Below are 15,793 nucleotides of genomic sequence, written 5' to 3' on the forward strand. Positions count from 1 at the left end.
GTCTGCGAACCGAGTACCTTTTCCAAACAGACACTCTTATGCCTCCCCAATTTAAAAAAAAGCTTCGTTTTCGACAACTAAGCATTCATGCTGCTTCTCCCATGCAGAGAACCACGCACTCCGCTCATGCGGGAAACCAGTTCACCCCCACCTCTCATCCCACCTAGGAAACTCAGCCAATCCTTTCTCAGGATGTGAACCAGGCTTAGAATAACACCACTCGACTCAGGCAGGACACTAGACAGGGAACGTGCTTTTATTCCTAGGCACTTAAATGAATTCCACATCTCCCTGGTTTGAGCGAAGGATCCAATTTATTAAAGAAACAGGCGCTTGATACCAGGTCTCTGTGTTTTGCATACAGAGAGCTATAATGCACGGGTAGCCCCTCGGAGAGTTAAAACCGTTGAGCGTCTGTTGAGGAGTTAGAACCGTCGACGGCCTCCTCCCCCTTCGGAAAACCCCGAAAACTCATCCTTTCAGCAAGAGCCCCCCAGGTTTGGAACCCCTCCACCAACCCGTGGACACACACACACAAACACCTCTCTACATAAAGGCAGTAAATCGTTTCCACATCTTTGTACTTCACGCATGCAGTCACAAACAGCGCTGTTAAGAATTTGTCATATTTTGCATTGGGCTTCTTACAGCTGCAGAACCAGTCGTCTGTGTGTGGTAGGAAAGACTGCGTTAATGATCCATACAGTTGCTGTGACTAAATTTTAGACGTGTAGTAACTTAGACGTGTAGTTTGATAACCCTCTATGAAAGTATTCACTCTTTCTTCTCTTCAAAGTGTGTTCTACCTTTCTTTCACTTACTTCCCCTCAACAATAAGACCGTATCTCTGTTTCTCAGAGTGTTTTGCCGACTAGTCTGAAAAACACATTCATTTGATCTTGCCTCAGTGCTAACACCGTTCAATAGCAAATTAAAGCATAGTGAGACATTAGGTACTGTTAAGGTGACATCGTTACATGTGTTTTTAAGGACTTCGTTAAAGAAGGTAAGGTAGAAAGTGTATGTTGTTTGGGACCGAGTACCATAACTTAGGAATCACGTGCTGCATAATGATGTTGCTGAGGTCCTAAATTTTAATGAGAAGCTAGGTTGAAGAGGTGAAATCTCTGCATAGTGATTTTGGTTTGGCTTGACAGCGCAGCTGTCACTAGACAATTAGTAAGTAAGTAAGTAAAAAATGTATTGTTTCTGATTAATTAAAACCATTACAAAAATAGATTTGGGTGCACATTTCATCAATAAAAAGTCTTAAAAAGAGAAATCTTGATTATTAATAGATATATTAGTGGAAAAATAGGTATTTGGGAAATGTCCATAGTTCATTATGTCTTGCCTGGGCCGACATCTTGGCTTGTTAATTCTAGCACCACTAATTTCAGGAATTTCACCAACTTCCCGTTTAGTGACGGAAATCCTGGGTCAAAACATGTGGGTCAAAATATGCAAGGACTGCTTGTCTGCGTGTGCGTATTCTGTGTTCATTAAAAGAGGTTTTTAGAAGAGCTACTCTTTCCTCTTTCAACTTCAAGCAGGTGCATAACAAATGTTCCATATCTTCTTTCCCTGCACCGCGCAACCTGCATGTTGTCCCACAGTTCCTTCTCAACCATGGTTGTAGATGTGGTATAGCTGTTAGAATTCCAGCTATATACCATAACTTAGGAATCACGTGCTGCATAATGATGTTGCTGAGCACTTACATTTTAATGAGAATCTAGGTTGAAGAGGTGAAATCTCTGCATAGTGATTTTTCCCCGATTCATGGTTTGGCTTGACAGCGCAGCTGTCACTAGACAATTAGGTGAGCACCACTAAAGTGAGGCTGCCATACAGCAGCACATATTTTGATTGGGCAGAAGTTGTGTGTTTCCACAAACAAAGTGCTTGCCCATCGCACTGCTGTGTTAATTTTGTTTATTTATCCAGCTGTGGGGCGTGAATATTCAGGGGCACACACATGGTATAGTAATGCTGTAAAAGCGTCTTTGATAACTAGATAATTCATGTTTTTTGTCTTTCTCTGACAACAGCACAGAGGCGAGGAGGGCAGTCATTAATCTATGTGAATGTATAGGTCTGGATTGACAGTTCAACTGTCACCTGACCTTTTAACCTACACCAATATTATTCTACATTTTTTTGCTTCCACACAAATACATAGCAATTCAAATGCTATTCACTCGTAATGCTTCACATTACCGTACACCATTCCTTTGAAGCCAAGCCTATTGGCATTGCCAATGCTTGTCTTTTTTAGGTCTGATTGGGGAAATCTTTAGTTGTCAACCAGAGCTCAATATAGCAAGAAAAAAGAATACAGAGAGGGGCTTTGAGTGTTCTTTGAGCAGTTATACATTTCTGAGAATAACTAAAGGTAGTTCCATGTGTTATACCACTATTGTGCTTCCCTGACACAAATGCTGCTTCCAACGCTGTCTGTGACATTGGTGTTCATGCACAGCGGAGATGAAAGCAACAACCACTTTTGCCACTATTATAGGTACTAGTTTCAAACACAGTGGTCTCTAACCAGGAATGATCAAACAATGAATATAGGCTCAATCGGTACTATATTTGAAGCTGTCCAGCTGGACAGATACTTTAATATTGAATTAGTTTCCAAAAAATAAACAAAGGCTATTTAAAGTGGGACACAAGCCTGCATCTAACTCAGCAAAATAGGATGAACAACGTGTAACAAAAAAGGCTCAGGCAAAGTAAGTTGTTTGTATGTAGCGCATACTGATGTTACAAACAAAATATAGTGGGACACCATTACACATGAGCAATATTTAGTTGAGAAGTGTATATGGTGTGCATTAATACGACGGCGTTTCGATCCTTACAAAACATGATGATCATCATCAGGACATTTACATTAGCATGCCTGGGTGCGTTTGCCTGTAATTTCCAAAGACAAGAGTTTGGGAGAGAAGATAAGAGAAAGGAGAGGGACATAGGGTTAGGTTAGGCGAAAATGTACAAGCGACGAGCAATCTTTTTACTAGTGTGAAATCGAGTATGCGAAATCCAGTAAGTGAAAATTGAGGCGTGCGTAGGGCAGACGTGAACTGTAAAAATTAGAAAGTAGAAGTGCGGGGGAACTGCGCTTAAGCAGTAAAAAGCAACCAGTTGAGTGTATATTAAATTTAGAATTAAAATTGAAAGAAGAGCAGGACGCGCTGTCGCTTGAGACACAAACAAAATTGAGTATGACTTAAGCGCGCCGTGACCCGATGGAACTACCATGAGTAGTGAACTGTTAAACACCGAGGACGGGCGGTGGTGATCAGCACGTGAATGCGGAGACGAAACATACGAAAATCCATTGTTACAGTTACGTGGTGAATAAAAGTTAAGTGGTGATTAAAAGCGCGCAATGACGAGGAGTCATAAGTGTGGAGACATGACACTTCTGCACTCGTGGGAGAGAGAATCAAGCTGTGAAGCTAGGTAGGCATACCTAATGTCCAGAAGGGAGCGGCATGGATACTCCACGGGGGCTGGTGTGGCCCAGGCTGGGGCAGATAGAGCGTCCAGATCTGGTGTGGTCAAACCTTCAATAGGTTGTTAGAGATGGTTCTGCATGCACGGGTATTACATCAATTAGGCGGGTTAGGTCAGAAATGGCCTGTTGGGAGGGAAGATGGTCTACATTAAGGCAGACTGCGAGAGTCTCAACCGGAGAGTGAGTACGGGGCTTGGGAAAGAGCTTACCTAGTAGTGAGGACACTGCTGCATGGGCGTGCTTCTTGCAGGCATGAATCGCAGGCGTGAATGGGAGCTGAAGGCTAATTGGATAACAATGTAATGGTTTTCAGTAACCAACAATAAATATCATTCATTCATTCATTCATTCATTCATTCATTCATAATTGGATAACAAGGTCATGTGACCGTAGGCGGGTTGCATCTAAACGGCGGCCATAATGGGCAGTGAAGATTAAGGGAGGTGAATGTGGAACCAATTGGGCTCCTGGGGGATTGGAAGTGGGGAGATACTTAATAAAGAGTACGCCTAAAGTTTAGAATGGGTGCAAAAGGAAAGGATACAGGGAGAGGGGGAAGAATGGAGTGATAGAAAATAACGTGTGGAACAATGAAAGCACACAATTAGGTAGAGTCACGGAGCATAAAAACACATCACAGGGAACAACTGAAACAAGCATTGGCGTAGCCAATAGGTCTCGCATTTGGAACCTTCTAAGTATTTAGTTATGCAATAGGTCCCAAAGGCAAGACCTATTGGCTATGCCACTGCTTGTGTTCTTACGCCTCCTACATTTGGTCAGAACAGGGGAGAGGATACACAACAAAGGGATTGACAAATGTGTCCAGGATCACACAATACTGACTAACTTCAAAAGACCAAAGAAGCACCCAGGTCTCCTCAGAGGTACATAGCGGTATATAAGTGCAGTAAATTAGCCTATCAATCAATCAATCAATCAATCATAGACATTTATAGAGCGCTCTACTTACCCGGAGGGTCTCAAGGCGCTGGGGGGGGGGGGGGGTGCTGCTACTACCCGAACAGCCAGGTCTTGAGCTTCTTCCTGAAGGCGAGGTGGTTTTGGGTCAGGCGCAGGTCGGGAGGGAGGGAGTTCCAGGTCTTGCCGGCCAGGTAGGAGAAGGACCTTCCTCCTGTTGTCGCTCTTCGGATGCGGGGGACGGCGGCGAGGGCGTGACTGGCTGATCGGAGGTGTCGTTTGGGAGCGTAGAAGTTGATGCGGTTGTTGAGGTAGCTCGGGCCTTGATCGTGAAGGGCTTTGTGTGCGTGGGTGAGGAGACGGAAGGTGATTCTCTTGTTGACCGGCAGCCAGTGCAGGTCTCTTAGGTGTCCGGAGATGTGGCTGTGTCGTGGGACGTCGAGGATGAGTCTGGCTGAGGCGTTCTGGATCCGTTGGAGTCTCTTCTGGAGCTTGGCGGTGGTTCCGGCGTAGAGGGCGTTGCCGTAGTCCAGTCGGCTGGTGACGAGTGCCTGGGTGACAGTCTTCCTGGTCTCGGTGGGGATCCACCGGAAGATCTTCCGTAGCATGCGCAAGATGTTGAAGCACGACGAGGAGACGGAGGCGTTGACTTGCCTGGTCATGGAGAGGGAGGAGTCCAGGATGAAGCCCAGGTTGCGTGCGTGGTCTGTCGGTTTGGGTGCGGTTCCCAGGGCGGGGGGCCACCAGGAGTCGTCCCAAGCGGAGGGCGAGGATCCCAGAATGAGGACTTCCGTCTTGTCCGAGTTCAGCTTCAGGCGGCTGGTCGACATCCACTCGGCTACCTCTTTCATTCCTTCGTGAAGGTTGGCTCTGGCGGCGGCGGGGTCGTTGGTCAGGGAGAGGATCAGCTGGGTATCGTCGGCGTAGGAGATGATGTTCAGGTTGTGTTGGCGTGCGATGGCCGTGAGGGGGCTCATGTAGACGTTGAAGAGGGTTGGGCTCAGCGAGAATCCTTGGGGTACGCCGCAGATGACTTCGGTGGCCTTTGATTTGTACGGTGGTAGGCGGACTCTCTGGGTCCTTCCATCGAGGAAGGAGATGATCCATTCCAGTGCCTTCTCCTGGATTCCGACGTTGTAGAGGCGCTGCACTAGGGTGCAGTGGCAGACGGTGTCGAAGGCCACGGAGAGGTCTAGGAGGATGAGGGCCGCTGTTTCTCCGTTGTCCATCAGGATTCGGATGTCATCGGTGGCAGCGATGAGGGCGGTCTCGGTGCTGTGGTTGGCTCGGAAGCCAGACTGTGAGGGGTCGAGGGATCCGTTCGTCTCGAGGAAGCGGCCAGTTGCTTGTTGACGGTCTTCTCGATGACTTTGGCCGGAAACGGGAGCAGCGAGATGGGGCGGTAATTCTTGAGTTCGGTGGGGTCCGCTGTTGGTTTCTTGAGTAGAACGCTGAGTTCGGTGTGCTTCCAGCTCTCAGGGAAGGTGACGGTGGTGAAGGAGGTGTTGATGATGTCCCGCAGGTGGGGTGCGATGACAGCGTCGGCCTTGTTGAAGACGTGGTGAGGGCAGGGGTCGGTCGGGGATCCGGAGTGGATGGAGTTCATCATGCGGACGGTGTCTTCGGTGCTGATCGGGGTCCAGGCGCGGAGGGTGGTGGTGGGGGGCGTTGGTTCGGTCCTGTCAGACGTGGCGTTCGTTGGTTGGGTGTTGAAGCTGTTGTGTATGTCCGCGATCTTGTTGTGGAAGTAGGAGGCGAGGGAGTTGCAGAGTTCTTGCGATGGGGTGATGTCGTTGTTTCCGGCGTTGGGGTTGGAGAGCTCTTTCACGATGTTGAAGAGTTCCTTGCTGTTGTGTGCGTTGTTGTCCAGCCGGTCCTTGAATGCAGTTTCCTTGGTGGCGCGGATCAGTTGGTGGTGCTTCCGGGTGGCAAGCTTGAGGGTGGTTATGTTGTCCGGTGTTGGCTCCCTTCTCCAGGCTTTCTCGAGGGCTCGGCAGTTCTTCTTGGAGCTCTTGAGTTCGTCGGTGAACCATGGGGCCTTCTTGCTGCCGGGTCTGCTGGGCGGGGTCCTCAGTGGGGCGAGTTCGTCCGCGCAGTTGCTGATCCACTTCGTGAGGTTGTCGGCGGCCTGGCTGGGGTTCGCTGAGCTGGCGGGAGGGTGCTGGCTCAGGGAAGCGGCGAGCTGGTCGGCTGTGATCTTGCTCCAGCTTCTGCGGGCAACCTGTTGCTGGTGGTGGTGGATCGTCGTTCTTCTGAAGGTGAAGTGGATGCAGCTGTGGTCCGTCCAGTGGAGTCCAGTGGCGTGGCTGAAGGTGATGTCTTTGCTGGATGAGAAGACGGCGTCGAGTGTGTGTCCGGCGAGGTGGGTGGGGGTGGTCACCAGCTGCTTGAGTCCGACGTTGGCGAGGTTGTCGAGCAGGGTGGTGGTGTTGTGGTCGTTGTTGTTCTCCAGGTGGAAGTTGATGTCCCCCAGGAGGATGTAGTCAGCGGAGGGGAGGGCATGCGGGCTGACGAAGTCGGCTATGTCCTCGCTGAATCGTGTGCGTGGTCCCGGGGGTCGGTAGATCAGGGTGCCTCTGAGGGTGGTCTTCGGGTCGGTGTGGATCTGGAAGTGTAGGTGTTCGGCGGTGGTCAGGATGTCGTCTGTGCTGGTCGTGATGCGGATGGTGTCCCTGTGGATGATGGCGATGCCTCCTCCTATCTGGTTGGCGGTGCGGTCCCTCCGGGTGATCTTGTAGCCCTCTGGGATGGCGATGGCGATGTCGGGCGCTGAAGAGGCGTTCATCCAAGTTTCCGTGAGGAAGGCGACGTCAGGAGCTGTGGTGTCGAGGAGGTTCCAGAGTTCGATGGCGTGTCTGTGGACGGAGCAGGTGTTGAGCAGGATGCACTTGAGGTGGTTGCTGCTGTTGGTCGGCTTGGCGGGTGCAGGTGCGAGGCAGGTCCGGATGCAGGTGAACTTGCAGGCGGTGCCGCAGAAGGGTCCGTGGGAGCGTCTCGGGGTGGCACGGTAGCATCCCGGGACTCGTCCGTCGTTGAGTGCGTTGAGGGTGGCGGCGTCGTACGTCCGGCGGGTGGGCAGAGATCTGCGGGGGCCAGGGGTCCTGGCGCTGGGCGCGGTCCAGGCACGGACGGGCGCAGACGGGCTTACCTTTGGCGCACCTTCGGCGCTCAGTCGGCGCTCCCGCTGCGCGCGTCCGCTGCGCGGTCGCAGAGGGGGCGTCATAAGAAGGGAGCCGGGCGGGCGGGTCAGCAGGGAGGCGGGGAGCGCGTGGTCCAATCGGCAGGCGTGGGGGCAGGGTCGCGGCAAAACCGGCGCGAAAAACCAGGCGGGCGGCCCTGCGGCGGCTGGGGCTCCGGACTGGATCGGCGTCAGCACAAATCCTGCCTGTGGTGTTTTGAAGTCGAGTGTGAGAGTGCAAGTGCTGCGCTAATCTCCAGCCCGCATGTGTCCACTGGCTGCTGTGCATCAGGTAGGCTTATCCCGTACAACGTGAGCTGCCGGGCTGCTGTGCAAGCCATTCATTTGGGAGGCGTGTGCGCGAGGAGCCGAGGAGTTCTTGATAGCATCACACAGTAAAGTTTTGGGCTCCCATCAGTAATCCTCCTGCTCAGCTGCACACGTCCTCTCACTCAGACATAAACATCCCTGAAGAGAAGCATGGATGGGAGCAGCATGGCTGCGGGATTCCCTGGGGCAGATATAAACAGGATGCCACAGAGTTCGAAAGTTTCCCTAGAAAGTGTGGCGGAGGTCTCTGGCTCCACTAGGGGCACCCCTGCATCGCCGAAGGAGGGAGTAGGAATGCAGCAGTCCTGGGACAGGGCACAGGGAAGCCCCGTGATTGGCCCTGGGCTGCCAGACTGTCATCGCGCAGAGCGCTCCCAGGCTGCAGCCGTTCACAAGGATCAGCTGCAGAGAAAGGGCAGCTCAGAAGTGGAGACCCTGGGAAAGATGCAGTGCCAATTCTGCATACTTAACAAGCACTGGGAGGAGGGAGGGTTGGGGCGAATGAGGGAGGAGCGGGGTATACAGGGAGCAGGGGTAAAAAACAAGGCTCAACCTAAACAAGCCCGGAAGTGGTGCGTGCGCACGCGCGCAGTCTGCTCATTTTCAAGCATTGCACTCGTGCTTGTGGCGCGCCCCTGCTCGCTCCCGCAAGATGGATGCCGCCACAAGCACGAGTGTGTGCTTGAAAATGAGCAGCGCGACAGCTAAAGGCCCTCTTCTGCAGCGCATGCGCGCTGCATAGGCAAGACCTAAAAAGCATTGAAAAGAAGCATAAAGGGCTTGCACAACAATTGTCCGTTTATAAAGAGAGAACTACGATCACATAATAGGTGGTACCAGATTGCTGATTTATATTAATTTGGTCCAGTCCTTAACCTCTTGGATGCTAATGGCAAGGGTAACTCGTCATGGACTTTCCATTGATTTCAATGGAAATTATAGGAGAATACTAATAATGCCTTAGCACTAAAGGGGTTAAGGCAGTTAAGTCCATTATGTATGCTTCCAGTTCATAAAGTCCACTAGAGTTTCTCCTTGTTGAGGAGCTGCAACCGGTCAGTTCCCCTTTGGAGGTGGCTTGATGACACTGATGATGGTCCAGCGAATGTCATCCACGCTGTGTCCAGACGCCAAGAAGTGTTCCACAAAGGGGGCATTTGGTGTTCTGCAGTGTAGTCTGCTGCGTTGTTGGCAAATCCTTAATTGTGCTTTTTGTGTTTCCTGACCAATATAGATTTCATCGCAAGGACATAGTATGGCATGGATTGCGTTGTAAGTGTTGCAGTTAGAGAAATGTTTTAACTCCATTTGATTTTGCCAAAGATAATTTCCTTATACTGAATAGTAAATTTACATGCAACACAGTTGCCACATTTGACATGACCTGTGAGTGGTTCCAGGCCCCAGTGATCGTTAAGTGTACCAGTGGGTGTGGTGGTAGGGAAGGCTGCTCTGACCAAATGGTCCTTAATGTTTTTGCTCTTTCGAAATGCAAATATTGGGCATTCCAAATGGAGGACTTCCCAGTGTTTAATGATGCTTTTGTGTACCGTATGTGAGACAGGTAAAAAGGTAGTGGCACATACTAGGCAATTTTGTGATGATTTCTCTTTAGGTTCTAAGAGTCAGTCCCTTGAACAGTTCCATGCTCTTTCATGGAATTGCGAACCAGTCTGCATGGGTACCCTCTTGCTTTCAATTTGTTACTCAGGAACTTTGCTTCACGGAAATAGTCCTCTTTCAGTGTTCAGTTCCTCCTGATGGGTAGGAACTGAGAGTAGGGAAGTGAGTCTCTAAGGACACGGGGATGGTTGCTGTCATATCTCAAAAGTGTGTTGCGCTCAGTGGGTTTTCTAAAGAGGTTTGTGATTAGTACTCCATCTAGGTGTTGTATGTTGAGGCCAAGAAATAGAATAGTTGTTTTACTGGTTGACAGAGTAAAGTTGAGCCCCTTGCATTTATTGTTCAGCCAATGGAGGAACTGTTTCATCGTTTCCTCTGAGTCTTGCCAGATCATAAAAATATTGTCATGTATCTCTTTCAGACTGAGATCCCAATGTGGAAAGGGTGCACTGTCGACAGAATGCGCTTAGTCTCTAGGTTGTCCATGTAGAGTATGGCCAGGTTAGGAGCAAAAATAGCGCCCATTGAGGTCCCTTTGACCTGTTGATAGTATTGGCCTTTGAAGAGGAAACAATTCTTAGACAGATTTCCAGTAGTTGCAGTATGAAAAAGGTGGGCACTGCATGGGGGCGTGGACATGTGTTAAGGACTTGCTAAAGCACTAGAAGAGAGTCAATCTGGGGAATGTTCATATAGAGCGATTCCACATCAAGAGTACAAAAGATGTCGCAATCAGGGTTGCACGGGTGGTGTTCAAAGAGATTTATCATTGACATACTGTCACGGATATAACAGTCTATTTTAGGAACAAAATGTCTAATCATGAAGAAATCCACATATTGGCGGAGTGGCTCTAGAATAGATTCGCAGCCATAGACTATTGGGTGGCCAGGTGGGTTTTCTTGATTTTTATGCATTTTAGGTAAAGTATAGATAACAGGGGTGCGAGGTTACTTAGTGTTAAGGAACTGATGCTTGAGTTTACATGTATTGTCATAAGAGGTTACAATGGTGCCTCGCTAATTCTGTGTAGGTACAATGTGTTCTGCTGAGTACCCCAGTGCGCAGTAATAATAATATGGTGCACTGCAGCTGCTGATGATGTTTGCCTAATATGATGACGCATAAGGTGTTTCTGCCCATTGTTTAGGCCAAATGTGTTTATACCTAATGAGAAGATGCAATCTGTTTATGCTTGGGATGATACCTAATGTCATGCTATGAGGTTATTGCATAGCGTGTTTATGTTTGTGACACCTAATGCATAAAGTGTTTATGCTTAGGAAGTTATTGCATACTGTGTTTATGCAGTCAGGGCCTATTGTGTAATGTGTTTATGCTAATGTGGTTTGGGCCTAATGTGATTTATTGCCTAATGTCATCCTGTGATATTTTAGGATGGTGTCTAATGCTAATGTGATAATGCTTAGGTCGTAATGGTACCAGTAGTTATATTTACTTACCTGTTCTGGTGGTTCTGACCGTCACCCGATTGGCCTGGTCCTGTATATAATCCCCTGTGAATATTGCCTAGTGGTAGTTGGCACAGTGAATGTTATGTGATTATGTTTCTAATGTGTTTATGATAATACAAAGGCTATTTTTGATATAACCTTGTGTGGAGTTTCTTTTGTAGTGTGCCTAGTGTGTTGCTGCTGTGTGTGTGTGTTGCGCAAACGCTTTACACATTGCCCCTGGGATAAGCCTGACTGCTCGTGCCAAGCTACCAAGGGGGTGAGCAGGGGTTATCATCCGTGTGTAACTCCCTTGCCCTGACTAGAGTGGTGGCTTTTGCCTGGCTTCGGCCCAAGCCCTAGGCAACCATAAATCGCATTTCTAACAACCAGGATCCATGCTTGCAAATGATGAGAAAGTAGAGGGGGGCCGTAATTAAGCATGGGCGAATTTGCGGATTGCGAATTCGCGATCTGCAAAATTCGCGAATTTGTGCGTATTTGCGGATTTTTGTTTTTTGCGTGTTCGCAGGGTTTTTTGCGTGTTCGCGGGGTTTTCTGCGTGTTCGCGGGGATTTTTGCGTCTTCGCGAGCCGCTTGCATAGCGAAGTTACCCATGCAGTCGTTTATGGGAGAGATAGATAGATAGATAGATAGATAGATAGATAGATAGATAGAAAGAGAAAGAAAGCGAGGGAAAGAGAGAGGGAGAGAGAGAATGAGAGAAAGAAAGAGAGGCCGGATCTCTGAAGGGCCAGATTCCTGAGTTGCCCCTACAGAACATACAGCTTTTTATTTTTAGCAAAATGCATATGAAAATTGTGCTGTAAAGGTCTCTTTCAGTTTAACCCCTCCTGACAACTCAAAATGGGTGTATTTGCCATCCTCTCCCTTCTTCCTGTTTTTTATATCTGTAAGTGCTTCCTGATGAGGTTTAATTCCTTGGACAGGTGCGTCGTTGCCTACTTGTAACTATTCTCTGACCCTGCTTCAAGGGTCAGAGCAGGGTCAGAGAATAGTTGCAAGTAGGCAACGAGGCGCCAGGAAGTAATTAGCAGCAGGTGTCCAAGTTGAAGTTAATTTGTTTGTAACCCTTTTGTAAAAGGTTACAAAGAAATTAGGTTCAACTTTTGCACCTGCTGCTGTAACCCTTGCTTGGCTGAAAATTCGCCCCCGCTGATTCGCGGATTTTACCGCGATTTCGCGGATCGCAAAATCGCGGAAAATCCGCAAATTCGCCTGCGAAACGGATTTTACGCCCACCCTTAGCCGTGATGGGGTATTAGCTGTGTAACCAGCTTGGGGTTGAACAAGAAGTAGCTATGTAACTGTATCTTGTGAAAAAATCTTAGTAGTTTAGTCTGTAGATCCAAAAAGTTGGGATATGTTATGGGAACAAATAACAGGCCTTTGCACAAAAGTGATTGTTCTGAGTCAGAAAGTACGCGATTAGAAAGGTTAAACATTGGTATTACTGGGTGAGTGTTTGGGGCTAGTGTCTCAATTGGCTCAGTTACCAGCACTTCTCAAAAGCGACAAAATACTTTTAATTGGAGAGTGCCGCCACTTCTCAGAAACAAGCAGGTACTCTGCTACAGAGTACCTGCACTTCTATTTTTCCATTTCAAGCATTTCTTATAGCAGCTAAGTAAGTGCTGTGCCCATATCTTGGTATAACTCTTGCACTTAGGGAACCTCACTGAGAAAAATATATGAGCATTGGCAAAGCCATTAGGTTGGTACTTAATGTAGTAATTAATGTAAGTAAATACAGGCATGCACAAATGTACAGACTTTTTCTGCCTCATCTTTGTGTAGATTGCTTTTTTGTTTGTCTCCTGTCTGTGCTCTGTTTTTTATTTTCCAATATTAGATGCTTGCGGTGCCAGACAGTTGATTACCCAGTGACTTGGCATGATATTGTGTGTACATTTGTGAATGTCTGTGTTTACATTCATTTTAGCACATTAAAGCCAGACCTGTAGGTTTCACCAATGTGTGCCTTATTTCTAAAAGTACAGCTGTGGCATAGCATTTTCATTTAAGATTTAATCCATATGGATTTCCAGTTTTCAGCAGTATCACATAAATCATTGCAGTCTCAAATTTCACCTGTGTGGCATTCAGAAAGTGAGAATCACTGACCCATCTATATCAGCTGTGCTGTTTATTTCTGTAGATTTTTTTTGTAATTTGCTGGGCACTAAAGACTTGCAGCATGTGTCGTTGTTGGCTACGGAGACGTTGGATGGTTTAAGGAGAATTAAGGTGATATGTGGAAGTGTATACGTTTTTGAGCATCTTTTCTTTCTGAACTTTCCTGAAACAAATTTGTGATTGGACTTTGCTTAATTGTTTCAATAATAGTAAGAGCATGTTGTGAAAATTGGGGGAAACATGGCGGCCGCAAGCTAAACATTTGCGACTGCATCTCAGCTCAGGCCACTAATGACTTTGTGATTTCTTCCTGTGGGCTCGCTGATATGGGTCTCGGAACCCAAGCTTATTGGAAGATATTCGCCCTTCCTTTACCTCTGGGGTTTCTTTTTCCTTCTTCCTTTTGTCTCTCCGGAGCACAGCCAGTGCGGCGTGCAAAGGTATCTGTATGACCCTGACATTAGGGGTAATCCTGTGACGGCGCACCGATTTCCTTGGTGGTAGGAAGCGTCCCGCAAGTGGAGACGAGGCGGTGCTGCCTGTTTTTGGATCCGGGTCACAGGCGGCAGAGTCAGCACTGCCAGCGCCGGAGTCTACACAAGTGCTAGGGTTGGAGGAGGCAGTAAAACCGAAGTAAATGAAGAGTTGCCCATCCAGGTAGGACGTATAAATGCCAATTTATTTAACAGAGTTGTGGTAGTCACCTGGAGAGGAGGTAAGGGCGAGCTGGGTGAGGTTGGCCAGCTCAAAGAGTAAGTTGGCGTCTGCCCACTCCTCCTCTAACACTGCTATTACCCACCCTATCCTGCTCCTCTGAGTTTCCCCCCCAATCTCAGAAGTTAGAGCTTCAACCAGACCTCCTAACCATAAGGGGGAAAACGTATATCCCAGTGTTGTCGCAAAAGGAAATAGGGGCAGGGGCAAGAGAGCACTTGCCTCAAAGGTGAAGATAACTCCCTCATTGAAAACATTCTATAAGGTGATGTCCTCCTCGACTACCAGGGACCCCAAAAAGGGAGGTTCCCAATTGGGCGCCTCGTGGGGGTGATACCAGTAGATCGCATGGAGAGGTCCAGGTGGATGCTATTCAGAGTAAGGCATTTGATACACATGCTATGCCAAATATCATACAGAATTATTCGAAGTTAACGGATCCCCTGAAGCACAAATGGACAGCTACGAGGATGCTCCATTCACAATTCACCCTGCAGTGGTACTAACTAATAGATTTTCTCCTCTGGTATCTCAATGCGAACAGGAAGAGCAACAAAGGACCCCAGAAGAGTCTGTTGAGATAAGCATCATGTCTAGATCCTTGGCAGATATACTATTGCCTCTTAAAGATTTAATGGCTAGTAGGTTCTCTGAGATGGCAAGTAGATTTACTGTTTCAGAGACCAACCAGGCCCCAATTCAATCATCTTGTGAGGACTTCACTCAAAAACTTGAGGATGTCTCTCTGAGAACTGATGCATTAGAGTCAGAGGTACCAACAATTAAAGAGGCCCTTGACAGCACCAAAGCAGATGTGGCAAAGTTAGTAGACCAGAATAAAGAGCTGAAAGACGACATCGAGCAGCTGGAGAATCATTCAAGGAAAAACAACCTGAGGCTTATCAATATTACCGAAGCACTGGAGGGAATGGATTTGAAGGGGTTTGTAATATCTTTACTGAAAAAAATGTGTTGAAGAACTCCCCCAATGTTGACCTCGCGAAGGTGATACAGTGTGTACACTGAGATCCATTTAAGAGAAACTTGGCTAAGCAGAAGCCCAGGAAGATCTTGGTCAATTTCTTGACATATACTGTGAAGGAGGACATTTTGTCTTTAGCTCTCAGGGATGGAACATTAACATCTAAAGCTTCCACCAGTCTCTTCTCCTTTGCAATTAGATCAGACATATCCCACATTACAGCAACAAGGCAGTGGGAACTTGGGAGGAGACTGGAAGAACTGAATAGCAGGGGGCTAAGGCTCAATTGAGATTCCCTGCGGCACTGTGAGTAATGTGGAATAACCACATGTTCCAATATCTTACAGTGGAAGAGGTAGACACCCTTATTGTTAATATCAAGAATGGGGGCAAAGAATAAGAAGGGGTGGCTTTGGGGAGAGTCTCTCACCAGCGAGATTATAGTTTTGATTTCTGAGTAATTTTTACTTGTTATCTTTCTAATGGATGTATGACGGTACAACGCGTACCGTTACAACGCATCCCTTTACGACGCAGTTTTAACAACGCAAGTCGTTACAACGACTTGCGTTGGGGGGGCGCTGATAGTGAATAGTTTAATTTACTATTCCAACACCAGTCCCCGTGGATAGTAGGGAAGGTGTTGGATAGTAAATTAAACTATCCCCTATCCTAGAGCGCCCTCCAGCGAAAGTCGTTGTAACGACTTTCGTTGTTAAAGCTGCGTCGTAACGGTACTGCGTTGTACCAGTTACGTTGTAAAGGATGTTTCCCCTTTCTAATGCCTGAGCGGGTTGAGGTCAAATAGGCTTTTGCCTAATAGTAGGGAGGGTTCCCTATGGGTTGAGGGGGTCACTGGGTTGGAGGTGAGAAGGAGGGGGGCACAGGGTGGGGAGCAGTGGGA

At 47.9% G+C, this 15,793-nt stretch overlaps 1 protein-coding gene across 1 annotated transcript in view; it reads left to right on the top strand.

Annotated features, from left to right (window-relative positions):
* The window catches only part of HDGFL3 (HDGF like 3), a 304,397-nt gene that overhangs the window by 660 nt on the left and 287,944 nt on the right, over window positions 1-15,793 (top strand). The window lies entirely within an intron of this gene.

The sequence above is a fragment of the Lissotriton vulgaris genome, chromosome 2_1 (assembly GCF_964263255.1).
Source record: "Lissotriton vulgaris chromosome 2_1, aLisVul1.2, whole genome shotgun sequence".
Taxonomy (NCBI): domain Eukaryota; kingdom Metazoa; phylum Chordata; class Amphibia; order Caudata; family Salamandridae; genus Lissotriton; species Lissotriton vulgaris.